Below are 23,190 nucleotides of genomic sequence, written 5' to 3'. Positions count from 1 at the left end.
CTTTAGATAGGTAGGAAGGTAGGTAGGTAGGTAGATAGATAGATAGATGATAGATAGATGATAATCTGTTCTACCTTTTTTTTTTTTTTTCTTAAAAAAAAATTACCTGCTTTCTGGGGCGTCTGGGTAGCTCAGTCGGTTAGGAGTCCGACTCTTAGTTTCGGCTTGTGTCATGATCTCACAGTGTGTGAGTTCAAACCTCTCGTCAGGCTCTGTGCTGACAGCGCAGGGCCTGCTTGGGATTCTCTCTCTCTCCCTCTCTCTCTGGCCCTCCCCCCACTCACTCTCTCTCCCTCTCTCTCTCTCTCTCTCAAAAATAAATAAATAAAACTTAAAAAAAATTTTTTTAAATCACCTGCTTTCTCTTTCCCATTCTTCATTCTTTTGATCTGCATTGTTATATGCTGTTATCCCATTATTTTAATATAAATAATTTCTTTCAAGGTATTTTAATCTTTTGATGTCTATTTAACAAGATACTCACTATGATTGCTTAGACTTCTTTCAGTGCAATCCACTGGTCTCACTGCCTTCCTACAAGCTCTTAGCTGCCATCCTTGTGTTCCCTCCGTGCAAATACTACCTTTGAATGACATATTTTTCAGAGAGAATATAGGCATTTGCATAATTAATTCCTACTGCTTTCACATATAAGTAGCTTGATTATATATACACTCTTGAATCCCATGTTTTTCTTTTAAAGCTTTGCAAATGTGTTATATTCTAGGCAGCTTTTCCTATAGTATGTTCTGGGGGAATAAGCTGTAAGAGATGCTTCTGGTAAAAGGACTCCGTGATCATATAAATATGGGAAATGTCCCATACACCTGGAGTTGTGCCAGATAAAGCAGCATAGTGAAGGCCAGGAGACATCCTGACGTAATGAACGTGGTTTAACTTTATTTTCAATGTATCCAATCTACTTGACCACAGTAACATTGAGAAAAAGCAAATGACCAATAATATGGAAACTGTTAACATTTGTTGAGCACACGCTTAAGCCAGGCACTGTTCTAGGGCTTATTCTATGTACATCAACTCATTGGATTCTCATAGCAGCTCTATATGGTTGATAGAATTTTTCAGCCATATTTTAACAGGCAAAATGAGCTTAAACAAATAAGCTAGAAAACGGGGAATTCAAACCCAACCAGTCAGCTCGGCATTACTCACAGCCTCAAGTGTTGGTAGGTGAGGGCACGATAAAGGCAACTTCTATACATTTTCCAAGTCTGAAACACATAACAAAACATCTCATTGCACCAAAAAGGAAAGGGAACTTTCCACCAACCAGTCTCTAACAGAATTCGCTGCTAAAGTACCGCAAAGGTACTTTGCAGGGTAGTCTGATTATCATCAGCACAAGTTCTCAAACTCTGCTGTTGGCCAACGTCCAGGACCCATCACTGAATGCTCATCACCTCATCCATTCAGCCCCTTCGACTGACGGGCAAAACAACATCCAAATATTCATTGCACATCTGTGCCGGGCAGATTATACATTAGCAATTCAAATCTGGCCAGCGCACCGGCCATCCCTGCACATGCGTCTGTTTGGGTGAGATGCCTTGTTGTCTGGGACGGATAATAAGGCAACTCGGTCTAATCTTGAAGAACAATCAACCCATCTTGCGAAGGTGACTGGCTGTGTGTGTTCTTGCCCTGGCAGCGTTGGAACAATGGCCCCATAATGCACTCGACTCAGCTGGCGATGAAGTCCCATCCTGATTAGTAGCCGTGGCTGGTGTCAATCACCACGGGATGCACCATTGTCCTCTGGTTCCAACACCGTTTATTTACAGGAAAACAAAGGCTTTGGGGGGCTATGGCTGCTTCCCAGAGATTGCAAAATAGATTGAGCTGTCAAACACACAAAGTGGATGAAGATTAATGAGTCGTGTGGACAATAAATGTGAAGAGATGACCATGAATATGCTAATGGGCATTATCCAGATACACCGTAATTGCTACCAAAATTAAAAGGTGGCATGAAGAAGATGGGTCACAAGGTGACAGGGAGATAATCTTGGATGCTTGAGACACTCACCCCAGATAAGACCCTCTACAGGTTTCCTTCCCCCGATTAAACCATCCCGAAGCATCATTGTTCTCAAGCTGTCTGAATAGCCTCCTTTTAAACAGGGACAGAAGGGGTGGGGTGGGGGTAAAGCTGGAAAAGTTACTTCAGGGGAAGGTGCAATTTGTATAAGGAAGGTGCTTATCAAAGGCAAGAAACGACGGGCTGTCAGGCTCCCTCCGCACCCCCCGGGGACAGAATGAGGGACGCCACTTCAAACTTGGGGACCCCCCAGGCCAGAGCCGCAGAGATTATGACAGGCACCAGACTGTTATTAGATCACCTTTCAGGCAGGAGTGGGTGAGTTTTCAAAGTATTCCAATACACTGGTGATTTTTTTTTAAATAGACATAACAGAGAAATTTGAAGAACATAATGTTTAAAAGCGAATGAAATTTTGTTTCCATGAACGATTTGAGTGGGGAGAATCCTTACCCTGTGGAACTGTGGCGTGACTCTCACCCAACCCTGCAGCCAGTCCACACAGTCTTCCACGTGGCGGGACACTGTTCCCTGATCCCATTCACCCCTGTCTTCCTTTCCATCCTCATGTCTGTGGATGGTGGCTAAGTTCGAAAAACAATATACTGGAAGTAACTCTCCGAGAGACCATGAACCCTGAGAAGAGAAAATGGTTCTTGTTTTATAGTTTCTATCCTCTGGGGGATCTGGGACCTTGGACCTCACCCCCCAGAGGTCTATGGAGCATCACTCCTTGATGGGAAGAACTCTCCTCTGCTCCTTCAGGTTCGAGACCGAGCTCTTTTTCCCCGGCCCACCCCAGGGAAAGGGCTAGCAGGTTTCAGGAAGACGACAGAGGATAGAAAAGAGGAAGGATGGTCAGGAGAAAGAAGGGGTCCTAGGGACTGTCTGAGGCTGACTCCGTCTGGGCTGAGATCTGCATAACGGGAGAAAAAAGGGATTTTGCACAAAAGTCAAACAGCCTTACTGAAAGGGGTGGAGCAGAAGGTGCTGCCTGAGGTAACTCTGCGAGTTAGTGGTGTCTGCAAAACCAAAGGCAAAAGCAGGCAAAAGCGGGGCCCCTGGGTGGCTCAGTCGGTTAGGCGCTGGACTTCGGTTCAGGTCGTGATCTCACAGTTCGTGGGTTTGAGCCCCGCATCGGGCTCTGTGCTGACAGCTCGGAGCCTGGAGCCTGCTTCGGATTCTGTCTCCTTCTCTCTCTGCCCCTCCCCACTTGTGCTCTGTCTCTCTGTCTCTCAAAAATAAATAAATGTAAAAAAAAAAAAATAAAAAAAAAACAACTAAAGGCAAAAGGAATGACACATAAACCTCTTCTACTGTAGTTGACAAAGTTGTTTCCCATTGGGGTGAGGGTTAATTCTGAACCTACTTTGTGGGTACACTGGAATTGGACACTGACCTAAATGGATGGCAGATGAGGGAGAGGTTTCTCATTGTGGGCGTGGGAGGTTCGCAGGTACTGAGTGCGCAATGGATGGGAGCTGGGGATAAGACTATGAATTCCTACGCAACTTAATATGAACACAGACGGTCGCACATAGAGTACGTATAGGCGTGCGTATACACACAGGTTAGTGTACCCATGTACATCTTGTTTTCTCAGCTGAGAGGCTTAGGAAATGGCCAGAACCGTTCAGTAGCTACAAGCATACCTAGCACCCGAACCATGGTTTCAAATACCATTCTCCAGTGAAAGGAATTGACACTCCTTAGAAAAACGGCCAACCCCAGCATGGTGCGGGAAATAGGCAAGATGAGCCTTGAACACCCTACAATGCCAAAGGAAGAAAGTGCTAACAAAACAGATTTTAAAGCCCACATTGATGGAGGGTATGCTAATGGGATATGGAAGCAACAAAATAAATAAAATAGTGCTGGATTATAATCCAAAATATAAAATAAATACCCATGAGCCCATACTGATCCGAATAAGTACTAAATACCTACATACGGAAGGAAGGAAGGGAGGAAGGAAGGAAGGAAAGGAAATTTTTGTGCAGAAGCTATCTCACCCACAAGGAAGTGAATCATAACTTCCTCTGTTAGTTGGGGAGCTATGCATGTCTCCTTCCTTCCAAAGACTACACAATGGAAAGAAAAAACAAAAGTAACTTGATAGAGGGGCCTGTGTGGCTCGGTCAGTTGAGTGTCCAGCTCTTGATTTTGGCTCAGATCATGATGTCATGCGTTCATGGGATCAAGCCCCACATTGGGTTCTGCACTGAGTGTGAAACCTGCTTGAGATTCTCTCTCTCTCTCTCTCTCTCTCTCTCTCTCTCCCTGTGCCCCTCTTTCCCCACTCGTGCTGTCTCTCTCTAAAAAAAAAAAAAAAAGAGTCACTTGATAGTCGAGAAATATAACAAATACAACCTGGGCCAACTGACCAAGGTCAACATCAATAGTGATCAGTCATGTTGGTGGGATGTATCCTTGATATGATATGATGAGAAGGGCAACTTACCTCTGTGGTCTTCCTACCCCCAAACCCATAACCCCAGTCTAATCATGAGAAAAATATCGGAAAAGTCCCAATAGAAAGACATTCTATGAAACGTCCAATGAGTACTCCTCAGAACTAATCATCAAAAATGAGGGAAGTCTGAGAAACTGTCATGGCCAAGAGGAGACTAAGGAGACATGACCACTAAATCCGGGATGGGGTCCTGGTACAGAAAATGGACATTGAGTATAATAGGTAAAAACAAAGAAATCTAAATAATGTTTGGACTTTAGTTAACCATAATGTATCAGTAACGGTTTATTAACTGTGACAACTGTACCATACTAAAGTAAGATATTAATAATAGAGGAAACTAGGGCGCCTGGGTGGCTCAGTTGGTTGAGCATCCGACTCTTGATTTCGGCTCAGGTCACGATCTCACAGTCATGAGATCGAGCCCCATGTGGGGTTCTTCACTGAGTATGGAGCCTGTTTAAGATTCTCTCTCTCCCTCCCCCCTCTGCCCCTCCCCCATCCTCTTTCTCTCTCTCTCTCTAAAAAAAAAAAAAAAAATAGAGGAAACTGGTTGTAAAGTAGATGAGAATACTCTGTACCACCTTTGCAATTTTTCTGTATGTTTAAAATTATTCCAAGAGAAAGAGTATATTTGGAAAGAAAGGGAAGTTTGCAGCATCCCTTGTGCTTAGCTAATAGGTAAGACGATTCCTTTTAGTAATGGATCGTGCCTGCACGGCCTTCAGAGGTGGTGAGGTAGCAGCCAGAGTTCTTCATTGCAAGTGGAAGAAATCTACTCAGTAATTCACACCGACAACAACTTTGTCATAGGACACTGAGTAGCACACAGAGCATACGAGAGGGCCTCAGAAGCCACGCAGCTGGGACAGTGTTGGAAACCATGTTCATCACTGGCCCAGCGGAGACCCCACTGCTGCTGCCCCACTGAGGCAGCCGCCAGATCTGCCACCTCGGGAAACTGTTTGGCTGCTGTTGCTCCCGACGCCTTGCCAGTGGGGCCTCTGCAGGATCCCTCCTCCGCTTCAGCAGGCTACACTTCAAATCACGGGCACGAGTCTGATTTGGCCAAGCCCTGGTCATGGTCCTGCTTGGTGCAAAGGAGACAGGGCAGTGAATATTTGGCATTTTCAGTTTCTACAGTGGGAGGGTGTGAGGAGAAGACTATAGGAAGAAACTGAGGGCTGAGCTGGGTTTTTCTCCAGGATGTGATCAGTTGGCATTTCCTTTTGCTGGGTCAATGGGTAAAGCCAGGGGAACCTCGCTTAAGCAGGGGGAATGGTCAGGATTGTAAAGAAGCATCTAGGCTAGGCAGACCACCATCTACACTGTGCTAAACCCAACTTAGATGCAACCAAAATATTTGCTTTTCAGTAAAAACACTGAACAGGCATGATGGATTGCATCGTGTTTCCCAAAATCCACATGCCGAAGCCCTAAGCTATAACTATATTTGGAGACAGGGCCTTGAAGGAAGAAACTGAGGTTAAATGAGATAATCACAGTCGGGCCCTAATCCAATAAGGACTGTGTCCTTATAAGAGACACAAGAAAGCTCCGTCTGTCTCTTTGAGTGCGCACAGAGGAAAGGGCACGTGAGGACACGGTGAGAGGCAGGTGTCTATAAGCCAGAAAAAAGGCCTCACAGAAGCCAACATTGATGGCACCTTGACCTTGGACTTGCAGCCACCAGAACTGTGAGAAGGTGGAGAGCTGCTGTCTGAGCCTCCCCCGTCTTCAGCACCTTGTTATGGCAGCCTGAGCTAAGTCAACAGGTTGTCAGGGGGAGTCATTCTGGAGAAGGCAACGCTCTTGTTTCCTTGAAGCTCTTGCCATGGTTTCTGTGGCATACTGTGAGGGGAATCACCATTGGACAGTAATCGCCGCCACTGAGCTGGGTCCGCTTCCTACTTTGGTGTCAGAGTTATTCACTCCAGTGGTTCCTGAACGTGGGAGAAGGGGAGGCAGGGGGGATGGGGGGGAGGAGCAGAGCTCCATCTTTGTTTTCTTTTTTAAAAAAATGTTTAATGTTCATTTATTTTTGAGGCGGGGGAGGGGCAGAGAGAGAGGGAGACACAGAATCCGAAGCAGGCTCCAGGCTCTGAGCTGCCAGCACAGGGCCCCATGCGGGGCTCCAACCCATGAACTGTGAGATCAAGACCTGAGCCGGTGGGACGCTCAACCGACCGAACCATCCAGGAGCCCCTAGAGCTCTAGCTTTGTAATTACACAACTCGGTTCAGAGTCTCTCTGCTCTGCCACTTTCTAGGTGGTGACATCAGGCAAGGTGTGTATCTGAGCCTTTGCTCTGGGATGAGAGCGTAAGCTCTTCCTGGGTAGCGTTGGAAAGGGGAGTCAAAAGGGACCAGCTTCTGAGACATGATATTTGTTGTCACATAAGGGGAAGGTGCAAGGCAGCCCTGCTGAGCCCATGACTTTCTTTCCAACAGGACTCTGCTGTGCAAGCGGGTGCTAGGGGATGAACACAGTGCCATTGGCTACACGGAGCAAAGGTCATTTTTACTCCAGGCAATTCAAAACACAGCATTGGTGTCGATGACAACAAAACAGCTGAAGAGAGAGAGTGCAAGAGAGTCGTTTGAATATAGACTTAGTATTAGATATTACAGAATTTTTACTGATTTTTCTTAGTAATAATAGCATATGGTGATACAGGACTATGTTCTTATCTTTAAGAGGTTTATGCTGAAATCCGTGGGGATAAAGAGTCACGCTGTCTGGAAATTACTTTCAAATGGCTTTGCAAAATAATTTTAAAAGAAATAGCAAAATAAAGCAAATATGGGGAAATGTTAAAGTAGGTAATAAAGCTCAGGGAAATTGGAGCCCTTGATTTATCCATTTTTCCTCATCCACTCGCCCAAATCCACTCTCCAGTCTACCCGGCACATGGTGGACACTCGATATGTTTGGTGAATTAAAATTAGAAATAAAATTCGCTTTACCTGCTAACATTTGCATAGCTAAGCAAAGATGCGGTTTCAAGCCATTTGCAAAGAAATACCCACAACTAATGACTTTCTTAAGTAAACATAATCTCCTTAAAACCACAATTGAACATTGATTTTTTTTTTTTCCTCCCGGAGTCTAGTATCAAGCAACAGCCCGCTTGCCCCCTGTCCCAAGATGCTCCCACCCAACCCTGCATTCTCAGAAGACCCGGCTTCCTGCACCCCACGCGCTTCTCCCAGGGCCGCGTGCCCCGCTCGGGTCCCTTCCACCGCAAGGTCTTGGGAACAAACCACGTGGGCAAAAGCAGTCTGTTGTGCTTTTTAAAAAAATGGTTTAAAAGAACTGGCATTGGAAAGCATTTATTTGCCACTAGCTTGTAAAAATTAAATGGGAACATTACCCAAGAGGCAACAAACTCCATCTAGCTCATTGAGAACAAGTCAGACATACAAAAAGCTCTAAACATTTTCAGATTCTTTCCTTGTTTCAATTCACCTGGTATTGTTTTTTCTTGTATTCCAAAGGAAATTTTGTCCATGATAGAAAAATCAGAAAGCGAGGACAAAAATAAAGTCATCCTCACCCCAAGATGACTGTCAGATTGCTGTAGGTCCTTTTGTATAATATAATAATAATAGATATTTCTGTTTAGTGGGTGCTCACTGTATAGCAGGCACATATCAGTTCCCACAACAACAATATGAGATTTACCGATGCAGGAATTGGGGCTGGGAGAGGGTAAGTCACTTGCCCAGGATCACACAGCTGGGAAGCGTGGAACCAGAGGAAGACCTCCAGATCTGTTTACCTCCAAAGGCCGAACTTGTAACCACAGCTCTATACTCTCTCCCATAAATCTCTGTCATTTTTTTCTTTACAAAAACAAGATTGTATCAGACAATCCCCTGCTGCCGGAGAGTAGCAACGGGCTTCCAGCTTGCAGTGGTTTTCTGTTGCTGCCAGTGGCTTAAAACAACATGTATCTATTCTCTACTGCTATGTGCTCATACTATAAGGGCAGCCTGTGCTAGGGTCTTCCCTGGGGACCCCCGGTGGCTGGTCCTTGTCTGATCTCGGCACGTCAGGCTGATAACTGGAGACCTTGTGCAACCTGAGATCCCAAGGGCCTGTGCTTTGTGGTGCCCCTGTGCTAATCTCTCATCTATATAAACCAGAGAGCTCCCCCCAGACATTCGTCACCCCGCACCGGACATGTGGGAATTCCTGGATCTCTGTCCCAGCATTGAATATGAAGCCAGGGCACTACCTCTGCCCATTTCTGGAAGGTGCTGCCTCCCCACGCACCACTATCAGACATGGCATCGCACCAAAGGTGGACTCCTCTGAGAGGCTTAGGGGACCAGCCCCAATATTTTTTAATTCCTCCGAAATTAGATGGTTTCCTCTACATGCACTTCCTCTCTGAGCTCCGGCCCCAAGGTGAAATGGTGCATCAGTCGGCTGTTGATACAGTATTGCTGCATAACAAACCACTTCAAAACTCAGTGGCGTCCGACGATAAGCATCTATTTTTTTCACTCACGTGTCTGTGCTTTGGTGAAGGCAGCTCTGCTCCAGGCTGAGGGCAGCTGGGGTTGGCTCCAGACAAGGGCTGGATTCAGATTGGCTCCAGGTGACTCCATATTCTCCTTGGGAGAGCAGCTGTCAGAGACACATTCTTCCCATGGAAAATCAAAGAAGCACTAGAGAACACAAAAGAAAACACATGGCCTCTTAAGGCCTTGGCTCTTCTGTTCACATCGCACTGGTTTAATCAAGCCCCTTGGCCAAGTCCAAGACCAGTAAGGCAGGGAAGTAGGTTCTGTAATTCTGTGTACAGGGAGGTCGCAAGACAGAGGGAGAGCGCGATGTTCAGGGTTTACCAGAAACTCAAAGGAAGGAGAAACTACCTCTCCCCAGGAGCCATTGAGAAGGCTTGAGAGACAAGAAGACCATCGTGCTGTTTTTAAAAAATAGCCATTTGTGTACCAAATGGCTCAAGGAGGAAGGATATTCTGGGAAGAAGCTGCAGGTTAAGGGACCAAGAAGTGGAGAGTACGTACTGAGTCCTGAAAGCCTGGTGTGATGGGAAATGATCCTGGAGAAAGGGGCAGAGTCAAGTCACAGAGGATTTTATGACCCAGGCTAGAGCTTCTGAGGGTTCGACTTTGTTCGAGAAGCTATGAGGAGTCCGTGATGGATTGTAAACAAAGAAGAAGCCTGCCTAACCTCCCAGAGAGCTACTGAGTGAGAGGGCACACGTGGGTCTCCTCACCCCCAAAGCAATTCTCTTCCCAGGAGGACCCCCTACTTCCAGTCACCCGAGGCCCCAGATGCTGACACAGCTTTCTCTACAACCCCCCAACGTTGAGCATCTCACAGCGGGGGCCTCACCTGAGTGATGGTGCAACAGGGCTGAGGGGGGATCTTTCAATGACCCTAGGAACAAGAACCTCCCTGTTTCACACGACCTACTCACAAAACTTGGATGGCTGTAGACCGTTGATATAAATTCCTAGTCTCTATCATATTTATTTTAGTGGGTGACTAGGAATGTTTGAACAGCATACAAATTTACGGTCAGAAAATATTAGCTCCTAAACACTGCAACCCTGCACCCCAAATCACCTCTTTAAATTCAGATTGTTTCCCCATTTCCATCATCTGCAATCAGAGTTTTCATCTTGGACAGATTTTTACAGGTCAGCCCTACACCAGGGATTTATTTGTGCCCATAAACAAAACCCCGATATTAATCGCAAACTATTTCTGATTCTCAGTTAACGTTCTTAAACATCTTGTGTCCCAGGGGACTCTTTGCCCTGTCCTATGAAGATGATGTTTCAAGATTTATATTTCCCCAAGGAAGCGAGTAGATCATAAAACCTAATGTATTCCGTGGTTTGGAATGATAATTTCGCAAAGAGGTGAGGGAATATTTCACTGTGGATCATTACAACATCCATGTAAGTTGTTAATATAATACTTACTACTTCCCTTTAAATATTCATCCAGCTCCTGTTTATGGAATAGCCCTATGCCCGTGCTGTTGGCTGTGGGTGGGTCATGCACTGGGGACAGGGACTAGAAAGGACAAAGCTGTGGACAGCTCCCTCACTTGGGAGGATGGAGGGCTGTGGGTGGAGACAGAAGAAGCCCCCGAAGACAAAATGACCCGTCGTAGACAGCACACTGGAGACCCAGAGGAGAGAGAGCTTTGGCAAGGAGAAAGAAGGGCGGGGAGCTCAGGATCCAGAACTGACACTTGTATGTGCCCCAGAGTGTCTGTCCCTGGAGACCTGGCCAGGTTGGGCAGAGGCATGTTTGTTTGTTTAGTTAGCACCAATATGAACTCTGTGTGTATTTACTGAGACAGGGTGAAGAGACAATGGTTAGAGATCACCTAGTCTAACCTGCCCATTCCACAGATAAGAAAATCGAGGCTCAAAGGAAGAGGGAAACTCCCATCTCCGGGTGCATGGGGGCTATTCTTCAGCCCCTCCCTCCAACTCCCACAGCAGTGATCTTTCTCTCTCAAAACAGCTCAGAGGACTGCAGGCTGGGAGATACTGCAATGGCAGAGCTGGGAGGGTGCTGGGAGGTCCAGAGGCACAGATGGCCAGGCACACGTGAGGTCACACTGTGAGGCGGTGTCAGAACCAGGGCCAGAGCCTTCACCCTGTGAACTACCACCTACCCTGTCCCAGCTTCCCTGCCTCCCTCCTGCCCTCGGAAGTAGGGACACAGTCACCTTCCGGGACACCCGAGGTCATGGTGGGCGGGCTCCTTGGCCTCCCCATCCTTCTCCGTGATCAGCAGGATACTGGCACTGACACCAGGAGGAGAAACAGCTTTGATCAAAACTTCTTCGTCATGCGTTGTGTCCTTCAGAGCCCCTTCACTTCCCTCCTGTCATGGAAACCATCCCATTTTACAGAGGAGACAGTTCAGGCTGGGGAGGGTCAGAGCCCGAGTCTGAACCAGTCGTCTAGACTCCCCGGATCTGGTATCCTGGTACCTAAGGTGCTATCCCTAAACTAGGCCGCTCCCTGGGATTGGAATACTCCGCTTTGAAGGCGTTTAAAAGCTGGGGGGGGGGGGGCGAGAAGTCCCCACGAAATTTCAGTGACAAAGTCCTCTTCCACAGCCTCCCGGAAGTCCCGGGCGGATGCCCCAGGATGCAGCAATAGCCGATGTATGGGCGACTGTCGCCCTCTGGTGGCCAAAGGACGAAGTGTTTCATAGCCAACTGGGAGAACAAAGACGCGTGTCTCCAGGTCTCCTCCACCCGCCAAGGCAAAGTGTCCGAATGCGGACAGCTTTTTATCCCGGGGGCCCTGTCCTTGGCTGCCGTGGCTCTACTGATGGAGGAGATGGGCGTCAGCTCAGGAGGGAGCTGCCGGGGCCTGGTTGACGGGCTGAGTCTGAGGACTGAGGTGAGGATGGGGCTAGCCTGTTGCCAGGCAGGCACTTGCCTGTGGGTGCTCGCTGCTCGCCAGGCGTCGGTCGCCCTCAGAAGCCCCCAGAAGCCACCCGCCTGCCCCTCGGCTGCCGCTGAAACCCGACCTCAAGGCCCAGCTCTCGCCCCCTGCAGGAAGCCTGGCTGGCTGGCTCCCGCCGGCTCTCCCAGAGCAGGTGACAGCTGGGTGACACCTCCGCTTCCTCCTCTGCCCCGGGGTCAGGGTGAGTGGGGACTGTTGGCTGATGTCTGCTCCACTTTCAAATCTCCGAAGGCAGGGCCTGGTCTCGTTCAGCTGCTGGAATGAGGCCAGGCCCAGCCTGGAGGGAGTGAGCGTGTTTGTTCAACGGGAGAAAATTTCAGCCCAGCCCCACTTTGCTGCAGGTTTGCGGAGGAGGCCACAGAAGGAATTTCTGGGTAGTGGGGAGGGTGGGGAGGACTGAACACGTGACCCGTGGTGCTAGTCTCTCCACCCCCGCTGCCCTGGGGAGTCCTCAGGGCCCCGGCTGTTTGGCAGGTGTCCTCCAGGCCAGCCTGGGGACAGAGTCAGGGGGGGGGGGGGGGGGGGGGGGGGGGGGGGGGTGCCGAGGGGGAATATCGGTGCCTCTATCTTGTCATCTGTACAACAGGTGCAGCTAATCCCGATTGACAGCTCCCAAACATTCAGTAAGACAACTGATAAAAACCCGTTAACACCACGCAGTCTTGCTGGTAATTTCTGGGTTCTGAGCCCTGGGTAGGCCTTTCCGACCAAATTGCTCACTCCGTCACAGCTGTAGCCACACAGGGTGGTGGTCCAGAGTCCAGTGAGGGAACCAGGCAGGTTGCCTGAGTTTGAGTGTCTGCTCTGACTTTTTTCAGCGCTGGCACCTCGCGCAGGCTATCCAATTTCTCTGTGCCTCTGACAGCCCGTCCAGAAGAGGGCGCTGAGGCAGCCAGCGCTCACGTCCTGGGAGAGTTCTAAGCATCCCAAGAGCGAACGCCTCTGAAGAGGTCAGAACAGTAGCTAGCACTCAGGAAAGGTTCAGAAAAGCGAGCTCTCACCGCACTACCACGTACAAGCTGATTGTTGTGAGCCTGGCTCAGCCCAGAATGGTGTGGCTCAAAGATGGCGCTGAGCCGCCTTTTACAGAAAAATAGATCTTTCTAACGCACGCACTTGGGATAAGCTGCTTCACCCTGTGGCCCACATGCCATTGGAGTGAGAGGAAAATCATAGCATGCCTTAAAGACGTTTTGTTGCTCTAATGTTTATTGAATTGATTCATTAGGTAGTTCTGTTTTCCCCTACCTAGATTTACCCTGTACGTGTGGACTTGTAAAGGAGGCAAAAACCTTCAACCGAAACGCTGGCTGCGATGTCCAACCTATGACGGCACCGAGAAGAGACCAGTGGCAGTTATAGGAGCCATACGTCTGCAGAGAGGCCTGAAGACCGTTGTGTTAACCCAGCACCATTTAATATTTTCATTAATGACTTGAAGGATGGAATCGAGACCCAGCTAATCAGATGTCGGCATGATACAAAGCTGGAAGGGATCTTAGCTACTCGGGAGGACAAGATTAAAATACAATCCAAGCTTGACGAATTGCAGAGGTGGACCTAAATCAATAAAGAGAACGGCAATAAAGATAAATGCAGGCTGCCGTGCACCGCGCTGAGGAAATTATCCGGGTACCAAATGGCGATGAGAGAAATGAGTTTTGAGGGGGCCAGCAGGAGCTCACCTGGAGGTGAATTCATCAAGTCATAGTATTTGTAAAGTGGAGGCTCGGCTCTGTCGTCCAGTGGACCTCAAACGCCAGTGAGTTTTGAGAATTACCAAGAGAGCTTGGGAAAATGCAGATTTTCAGGCCATGGACCCAACATTACATTTAGTAGGCCGGCAGTGAGGCTAGGATGATTTTGATGCGGGCAGTGCTCTGAGAAAGCTAGAGCCTGGCAGGTAAGGAGGCAGCCTCTGACCACATCGCTGTGTCCCAAATGTTTACTCTAGAACCCTCGTCCCACGGCATGCTCTGCAAGAAGTGATTTCCATGATCAGATAAGCTTGGAAATGCTCCCTTTTAGAAAGGAAAACAAAAAATCATAAGGTATGTGAGCATGTTTATGACTGCAATTTTTTTTTTTATTTAAATAAACAGTTTAACTTGTTTTAGTCCAGAGTTTCCCAGCCTTTCGGCCAACGAGCCATTTTTTCGTGTGACACAGAGCGACGTCTTGTGGAACGCATTTCAGAAAATGAGATTCCTGTTCAAGTCCCTCCCTCATCACGTTCTCTGGATTTCTGAGTCCTTTTCAGCACCCTGCACTGAAACGCATCCGGGGAGCTGGAACTTGAAATCATTTTAAATGCTGCTCTGTCACACTTCCCTGGGTCTGAACTTTCCTTTAACGTTTAAAGAGAGGGTGGAAGAAAATTTGCTAGAGGCTTTTATTGCCTGTTAATAGTGCACCACGTACTCCAGACTAAGAAGGGGAGGGAGGGAACTTTCCCTTCTTTGTTCACTGTCTTCCTTGAGCTTGTGTCCAAAACTGCTGGTTGCCTCCCCATGGCCCATTCTCTTCGCTCTCTTAGTAATCAGAATCTCCAGAGTGTTGAATGCGGCCATGTGTCTCACTCTAAAACCACATTTCTCAGCCTCCTTTGCAAATGAGGTGGTCAGTCAGATGTATGCAGAAGTCGCTGGGGAGATTTCTGGGGAATTACTTTAAAGGGAACTTACACATTCAGAAGGCACCCTTTTTGCTCTCCCTCACTTCCTTCTTCTTCCTGCCCGGAACACCAATATAGTAGGAGCGCTGGCAGCCCTCTTGGGCCATGAGGTAAACTTGCAAATGGAAGCCACTCACTAAGTAAGGATGGCAGAGCAGCAAGCAGATTTTGATGGCACGGTGAAGCCACCAGAGCAACCCTGTGCTGCCTGAGAGAGAAACAAAGATGCAGCCCTATTGGTTTAAACCATTGTTTTTCAGGCCTCTGAAAATGCAGTTAGATGCCACTTTGAATTCACAGAGAGTAGAACCATCAAAACCTTTCTGTCATTTTCCACACATCTTAGTCATGCTGGGCTACCATCCTGACCGTATCCCTACGTGTCCTTGCTGTGTGTGTGCGTGTGTGTGTGTGTGTGTTCTCGTCCCACCTTTGGCACAAGGCAGTTATGTTGCTTGGATCCAGCAGTGTCCAGTGCGGCCACGCCTGTGTCTTTGGCTACCTCTCTCTTTTCTCCTTTGTTGGAATTAAGCGCAGAACGGAATCCACTTAGAATGACATTTTTGAGAGCTTCACATCATTCTAGAATGAACTTCCGTTTTGGGATCCCTGTCCCTAGAACACTTTTTTCTGAAGTTCTGTAACCTGCATTCCTGTGAGAAACCAGTGAGTGGCTCCTGAGACAAGGGAGGCTGAAGAGAAACTCTATCGCAAGCCTTCCTTTGTATCACCAATGAGATTTGCTGAAAAGGAGAGTCATGCGATTGCAAAGAAAAACTAGAAATGAGCATAATCCTTTTTTTTTTTTTAATGTTTATTATCTTTGAGAGGGAGAGAAAGAGAGCACAAGCTGGGGAACAGGAGAGAGAGAGGGAGACACAGAATCCGAAGCAGGCTCCAGGCTCTGAATGGTCAGCGTGGAGCCAGACACTGGGCTCGAACTCTCGAACCATGAGATCATGACCCGAGCCCAAGTCGGGCACTTAACCTACCGAGCCACCCAGGTGCCCCGTGCATAATCGAGAGTCAGGATACACGTGCTTCACTCCAGGAATGGACGAGACAGCAGAAGGGTCCCCTCCGCAGCCTATGTCCTCTGTCTCACTTGGCTGCCTCCCAGGGCCAGGGGCCACCAGATCTGCTGGTCTGGGCTGCTCGGCTTTGTAAAAGGCCCTCTCCTGCTTCCCTCTGCACCCCCCACCACCGGCTTCCCCCTCTCCCCCGGAGCAAGGCTGTGTTTTGCCGTGTAGGTGCCTCTGCCGAAAGGAAAAGGGAGATCCCCTGGAGTTCCCCTTTGCTTCTGGCCATGTGGCCTCCAGAGCAACACAAAAGTCTTTGAGCTTTTCCCGTCCGTCCCTTGACTGGGACAGCCATTTGGAAGGGGCTGTTTTCCAGGATCAGGCCTAGTGAGGCTGTTGCATTTTCTGAGAGACTCACATGGGAGACTCCTGCGAGAAGGGACTCACATCCAGCGAATGCCTGGTGGCCCACCGGTGCACGTGTCACCTGTCACCTTCACTCCAGCCTTGTTCTCATCCTCTTATTGATCCCCGGAACCAGCCTCACTCACTTTGCCACAAGGCCTCTTAGATTTTCACACTGCGACCCCGATGTACATACCAAACCCACACACGGTCTATTATTTTCTCCCAACATACAGGCAACTTGTCAGCACCTTGAGATGTGCAGGAGCCTTGCGTCGTGGATCCTACGTCCCCAGTGCCTCTGGGTGATTGAATAAAGGAACGGACGAATGAGTGAATGCTGAATAAATACCGAACACATTAAATATTTATAAACATGCATAAACTGTGTCACTGCCATAAGGGAAAAAGGTGAAAGTGAGTCTCACAAGGTTTTACTCAAGGATAATCAGACTCTCATCCCTGATAGTCAACACAAAAGCCACCCCGCTCTTTCCTACCCTGGGTCCAGATTATGGCTTCTCCTTGTAAATAAAACTGTTCCCCCTACAACGTCATGAAACACAAGAGGTAGGCATCTAATATATCAAGTCATTTTTTCCAACCTACTCCCTGGATTGCGTATCAGATGTCCTGGGCTTTGTTTTCGGCATCCTTTGGCCAAATAAACCAGTCAGGGCTCAATTCTCCAATTGACTGGATGTCTCAAGGAACAAACCCTCAAATCTGATTACAGGAAAATTCATTACTTTAAGTCTTCCCTCAGGGTTCAGAGCTCATAAAAGAAACCTCCAGAGGCCCCGGCTTAAGGGAAGAGAGGTCCCTGTGCTGTGAATCTACAGATCGGCAATAATTAACCTGAACTAATTACGGTCAAGCCCCCGGTCAGTCCCCCCAGATCAAGGCTGTCCCCTGACACTCTGGTGTCCAGAGCAAGAACTTTTCCCTCAAACACAACAGGGACATTCAGTAGATCTTGGTGTAAAAGAGCATGACCTGAATAGGATGCTCTACCAGGCAAAGCTGGGGCCCTGGAGGCTCCCCAGCAGAGCCACAGTTCCAGCCCCTGGAAGGGAACCGGGAAGGATGCTTCCCTGGACTCTACTGCCAGATCTGGAAGGGTTTTACCACAAACACAACCACAGATCTCGACACAGAAAGACAGACAGCAAGCCGGGATAGACGTGCACATTTTATTTACTATGTTAAAAGATGACGTGAAAAAGAAAAAGAAAAAAAAAGGAATGCTCCAAAAGAAAAAAATAGTTATAAGGAAAGATAGTTTGCCAAGAAACAACAGCCAGTCAACACAATCAACGTGGTTTTTTTAAAGGTCCAACCTCACCCTAGAAATAAACACACGGAAAAAAAAATCAAACAAACACGGAAAGAACGTTTTGTCTTTTGAGATCAGTAAAGTGGTTTTTTATGTTAAGGCGCATATTCACAAGGGGGATGAATGGGGCACCGCCCTCCACTGTTGGTGGGAATAGATTCTGTACCTTTTGGAAGGCAATTTGGCAGTAGGTAACAGAAGTCTTCAAATATGCGTATCCTTTAACCTTGTCACTTAACAACTTTATCCTGGAGGCCGTGGTCCTCAAGCAGAGGCAATTTTGCCACCCAGGGGACACTTGGCGATCAACAGATATTGATCGTCAGGATATCGGGGGGGGGGGGGGGGGGCGGGAGCAGTCTGCTAGTGGCATCTAGTGAGTAGAGGCCGAGGATGCTTTAAGCATTCTACAAGGCACAGGTCAGCGCCCAGAACAAGAATTATCGGTCCGAACATCAGAAGTGTCACTGTAAAGAAGCCTCCTTGCCTTAGCGGAGAAACTCAGGGGAGTCCACAGGGATATATATATAGATATCTCCAAGGCTTCTCCAGGCAGCATTGTATAAAAAGTTAAAATACTAAAAACAGTGCACGTCAGTAGAAGACTAGTTAAATAAATCATACTTCGTGCATATGCTAGAATACCGTAAAGCCACTAAAAATTAAATAAATCTGTGTTTACTGACATGGAAATACATTCATCCTATGGTGCCAAATGAGGATATCTGGTTTCAAAATCAATGCCTGGTTGATAATACTTTTTCTGTGCGTACATGTATAGAAAAAAATCAGAATGCTTTTAACCACCATGTCCCATGTTCGATGGTGATTTTCTCTAGGTGGAAACAGGATACGTGATTTCAATTGTTTCTTGTAGCTTATCGGTGTTTCCTATTTTTCTTCCAAGAGCACAGCCAGCGGGGACCTTGTAATACAATGCTCGAGACCAAGGGTTTTATTTTTGTTTTTTATTTTTTTTAATTTTTTTTTTCAACGTTTATTTATTTTTGGGATAGAGAGAGACAGAGCATGAACGGGGGAGGGGCAGAGAGAGAGGAAGACACAGAATCGGAAACAGGCTCCAGGCTCTGAGCCATCAGCCCAGAGCCCGACGCGGGGCTCGAACTCACGGACCGCGAGATCGTGACCTGGCTGAAGTCGGACGCTTAACCGACTGTGCCACCCAGGCGCCCCGAGACCAAGGGTTTTAGAGTCAGACACGGACAGTTGTGGCTGGGTCCTTTCTCAGCCATACGCAAACCTGAAAGATCCGGTGCCAGTGAGCTTGTATTCCCAATTGCCAACAAGCAACTGGGCTGCCCCCCCGTAGACAGATGCACCCCAATCCCCATAAAGTCATCTCAGGGCAGGTCCATATTTTCCTTTTCTTTTCCTGAAATCACCCAAAGCACCAAGTTTTTATTAAGCATGGAGACATTTAAAATTCCAGAAGCAACCTTGTAGGTACGGGCAGCCCAGAGCAGGGACATAAAGCAGGAGGCTGAACAGGAGAAACGTGAGGAAGAGGAGAGAAAGCCACCAAAATGAGAGGTCACCCGGACTGAAACGGTTGAGGAGAATGCATCTGCGTGGCAAGAACAAACACTGCTTCCCTCCACGAAAGAAAAACAAATAAAAACCAGCTTCTTACCTCCATTGGCTTCAGAGCAATAAAGCCTAAACAAACTCATGTACGATACCTCGCATTATTTTTTATAAAAAAATCATTGCCCTGGGGACATAGTGGTGAAGCAATCAGACGTGCTTCCTACCTGTGCAGACCTCCCAGTCTGGTGGGGGAGCCAGAGGTTAGTCAATTCCACAAACTCCAAATACAATACAGGGGGTAAGAGCTTGGGTTTTAGAGGTAGACAAACCCAGAATCTACCCCCTACTCCTCCATCAAATCTCTGAGACTCTTTGCTTACATGCCAAATGGGGAAATACAACAGCACCTCCCTCATAGGATCGTTGTGGGGTTTACCAAAGGTAACGCATACAGGTCAGCAGAGAGTCCAGCACATGGCGGGTGCTTGCCACTGTCAGTATTAACACAACTGACAATATCAGTAGCCGCAATAAGCAGCAGCAGCAGTAACAGTACTATGAAGGGAAAACGGAAGTTGTAAGAGCTTCACAGCAGAGTGGGAGCAGGTCTCTTAGATGGTAAGTCCCGAAAGCCAGAGGAAGCAAAAAGAACATGAGTCCCCGGGAATTTACAAAAATCTGGGGGATGATTTGGATTCCGCCAGTGCACGGCACCAGCATTCTAGCTGAGCTTAGCTGGATCTCAGGGGCCAGGAGACCCAGGCTGACATCTGTGCCTATTATAAAGCAGAGGGCCCCGACCCCCACCCCCACCCCATTCTGCCTCTCCTGTCAGCAGGTGCGAGCAGCCTGGCAGGGGCTAATGAAATGTTTACTGAAAAGATTAGCTTGTCAGTGGAGCCTGGACAGATGGCTATTGATCCTCTGCTCGTCTGTCATCCCTATCCCATCTGAGACTAGGTGTGGGAGCAGGTTCTCTGTGACCCAGAACTCAGGGTGGGGGCTCAGGTCCCAGGTACAGTGGCACACGGGAAAAGGTGTTTGCAATGTGAGAAGGTCTCTTAGATCTATGGCATGGTCAGAGGGGTCTCTGAGTCCCTGGAAGCCCCCTCCTCTGGGCTCACGGAAAGAGCATAAGAAATAACAGACGGGTGTTCAAATTGATTATTTTGTGACCTCGGACTCTGTGAGACTCGATTATTCTCATCCATAAAACGGGAAAAATAGCACCTACCTCATGGAGATGTTTCAAGACCTAAATCAGGAGGTAGTTATCAAAGTCCTAAGAACTGACATTGTTGAAAGGATGTTTGATTTTTAGAAATGAGAAAAAGGAGCCCACAGTGAATTTCTCCAATGTGGAACGCCATCTGGTGATCTTGAGGAGTCTGGCTTGTAGGATGTTCTAAAGAGCTTGCCCAGTGACCCGAGGGCGGTGCTGAGCCACTGAGGGGAGTGGCTTGATACACTATGGGTTTAGGAAGATCACTGTGGCTGTAGGGGGACAAGACTGGAATTTGTCACAGCTAAAGAAATGGCAGTAGGGGGGCGCCTGGGTGGCGCAGTCGGTTAAGCGTCCGACTTCAGCCAGGTCACGATCTCGCGGTCCGTGAGTTCGAGCCCCGCGTCAGGCTCTGGGCTGATGGCTCGGAGCCTGGAGCCTGTTTCCGATTCTGTGTCTCCCTCTCTCTCTGCCCCTCCCCTGTTCATGCTCTGTCTCTCTCTGTCCCAAAAATAAATAAAAAAAAAAAAAATGTTGAAAAGAAATGGCAGTAGGAACACAGGCCCCTTGGAGACTGAATGTATAGGCCTTGACGATTAACTGACTGGCTGACTGGACATGAGAGATGGAGGCATGGACGGCCCTCAAGTGCATGGTGACCCTGTCACCCTGTCAACTAGTCGGGAGGCCCCGGGGAGAAGCAGGCAAGGGGAAGATAATGAGCTTGTTTTGAACACAGGGAGCGTGAGATGCCTGTAAAACTCTCAAGTAAGATGTCTCCAGGGTGGTTGGCTATGAACCTGAGGCTCAGGAGTCAGATCTGGATTCCATACACTTCAGGAGTCCTCCTCCTCCTCCTCATGGTCATCATCACCATCATTTAGTTGGTAATGGAAGCCACCATCAAGGACGATGCTCCCAGGAGGATGCCTGATGGGGAGAGAAGGGGCCTGAGGGGACAGGCGGGAAGAGATGCTTGTAAAGGCAAGAGAGGTTTCATGGAAGCCAGGAATGAGTGAGTTTCAGGAAGGGGGCGTGGTGGGGGTAGGCAGTGATCAACTAGAAAATTCTACAGAAAGGTCATATTTTTTTTTTAAACTCTAAAATATGTCTTTTGAATTTAGGAACAAGGAGGTCGTTTTCAACTTAGGAAAGAACGTTTCTGTGGGGCAAGTGAGAGTGGATGGGAGGTGAGACTATGCAATGAGAGGTAGATGGCTCGACAGCCAAGGAGAGGAGAGAGGGGGGCTGCTGGCTGCAGGGCGCTCAGGAGAGCAGGCTACTCCAGGACTAGGACCGGGTCACCGGGGACTATTGCAAAGTGAGGGAAGAATCCAGGACAGAGAGAGGGTTGAGACAGGGGAAAGGAACAAGATCCCAGAGGGGCACAGACTCAGGGCCCCCAAGGGGGCCTCAGGGAGCCTCTACAACTAAAAAGCAGCCCCAGGACAGCTGAGCCCCACCATGGAGGAAAGGACCCTAAGCAGAACCCCACCCTCACCTCTCTTCCCCTCCTCATCCTCCTACCCCCCTCAAACACCCTATCTTCTTGGAGCAGTCTGAGGTATTACAGTATTACTAGCTATAAGCACCTTGCTCTACATTAGAGCCTCCAAACTTGTTAACCTCATAACCAGAAGTTATAAGACCAATATCTTCCTTTGACCAGGGAGGTGAGTCTGTCTCAAAAGGACATGGAGGGATGAGGCAGGGACTTAAAGCAAGGAAGGAGCTTGTAAACAGCCTCTATGGGGCTGGAAGAGGGAGTGCGGACTGGGGCTCAGGAAAGGGAGGAGGGGCCAGTGGAGGCCCCCTGGGATGGAGGCTTCAGAGGAGAGCAGGAAAAGAAGAGCTAGGCTGAGCAAAGATTCAGAGCAATGATTCCTGGCGGGACCTGAGACCAGACAGCGGGAATTGAGGGGAGGAGGGTCTGCGAGGACCCCCAGATTGCCCGGCTGGAGGAGGAGGGTGCCAGTGCACCCAAAGGTGCACACGGGGACAGGCAGTGAGAACAGGCTGCCTGGGGACACCGCTGCCACTGTCCACAGCAGCCTCTTGCTCTGCAGCGCAGGAACGGTGACACGCCCTGGCACCCAGAAGCAGAGGGGACTCTGCTCAGCATTTCAAGGCCGAGCGGAGGGAGGAGCAGGCGGGGGAGCAGCCCGCCGCTGACCGGGGACTCCAGGCAGTGCTCTTCCTTTTCCTCAGCCTCAGTTTCCCCGTCTAGACAATAAGAAGAGCGCTTCCAGGAACCTCTTCGGACCCCCTTCCCCCACCCCGGTCAGTGGGGACATTCTGCAGAGGGGAAGTTTTATTCCAGTGTGTGTTTTACAGCCTGGGGCGCTGGCAGGGCTGGGCGGGCTCAGAGCAGAGCCGGGGAAACCCAAGCGTAGGACTCGACCAGATCTGAATGTGCCATGTGTCCCATTCATTAATGGCTCCTTTCAAGGTTATTAAGTGAGACTAGGTGGGTGTGTGGCCTTTCTTTCTATTGCCCTTCCAATTAACTGGCACTTTGCTTGGGAAATGTTAATTTGGAGGGTGAAGGAAGCCAGGCCAGGGTAACAATGCTCCTCTAACACAGGTTAATTGCTGGTAAGCGTTACAACGTTACAAGGGCAGCTCTGGTTCCCAATGATTAATGGCTGAAAACCTGGAGGGTCAGCAGAAGCTTAACCCCTCGGTGACCTAGATAAGGGCGGAGAAAAATCCCAGTGGGTCGTCCTGGGTTTGTGAGTAAGTCTGGAGGTGTGTCCCTCGTGGGTGAGATGAGCCATTTGGACCCCTTCCACTGGTTGGTCCTGAGAGTCAGGTATCCATCAAGAGAATGTTGGCAAAAATGCTTCCTGCCACCATAGCGTCCGCTAGCACCTCTAGTCCCTCACAATTACCGTTTCTTTTGTGCTGTAAGAACAGTTAAGATTTACTCTCATAGTAACTTTCAAGTATGTAGTACAGTATTACTAACTATAAGCACCT

The 23,190-nt window shown here is 48.6% G+C and overlaps 3 long non-coding RNA genes across 4 annotated transcripts; 1 reads left to right on the top strand and 2 right to left on the bottom strand.

Annotated features, from left to right (window-relative positions):
* Nucleotides 1-875: 875 nt before the first annotated feature.
* On the bottom strand, nt 876-11,537 carry LOC121034735 (uncharacterized). 2 transcript variants are annotated; one of them, XR_005792588.1, is made up of 3 exons: nt 9,049-11,537; nt 2,513-2,695; nt 876-1,860 (listed from the first exon to the last, which is right to left on the bottom strand). It is a non-coding gene; the product is annotated as an uncharacterized LOC121034735 (long non-coding RNA). The 2 variants fall into 2 exon arrangements; XR_005792589.1 differs by lacking the exon at nt 2,513-2,695.
* Nucleotides 11,538-12,809: 1,272 nt separating this feature from the next.
* LOC121034733 (uncharacterized) lies at nt 12,810-16,486 on the top strand. The gene is made up of 3 exons (XR_005792586.1): nt 12,810-12,957; nt 13,260-13,769; nt 16,342-16,486. It is a non-coding gene; the product is annotated as an uncharacterized LOC121034733 (long non-coding RNA).
* A 798-nt stretch (nt 16,487-17,284) lies between these two features.
* On the bottom strand, nt 17,285-19,558 carry LOC121034734 (uncharacterized). The gene is made up of 3 exons (XR_005792587.1): nt 19,093-19,558; nt 18,703-18,834; nt 17,285-17,451 (listed from the first exon to the last, which is right to left on the bottom strand). It is a non-coding gene; the product is annotated as an uncharacterized LOC121034734 (long non-coding RNA).
* Between the last annotated feature and the right edge of the window lie 3,632 nt (nt 19,559-23,190).

Source organism: Herpailurus yagouaroundi, unplaced genomic scaffold (genome assembly GCF_014898765.1).
Source record: "Herpailurus yagouaroundi ecotype Mexico unplaced genomic scaffold, PumYag 160, whole genome shotgun sequence".
NCBI lineage: Eukaryota > Metazoa > Chordata > Mammalia > Carnivora > Felidae > Herpailurus > Herpailurus yagouaroundi.
The sequence above is the reverse complement of the archived record's forward strand: the minus strand, read 5'-3'. Positions and strand labels throughout refer to the sequence as shown.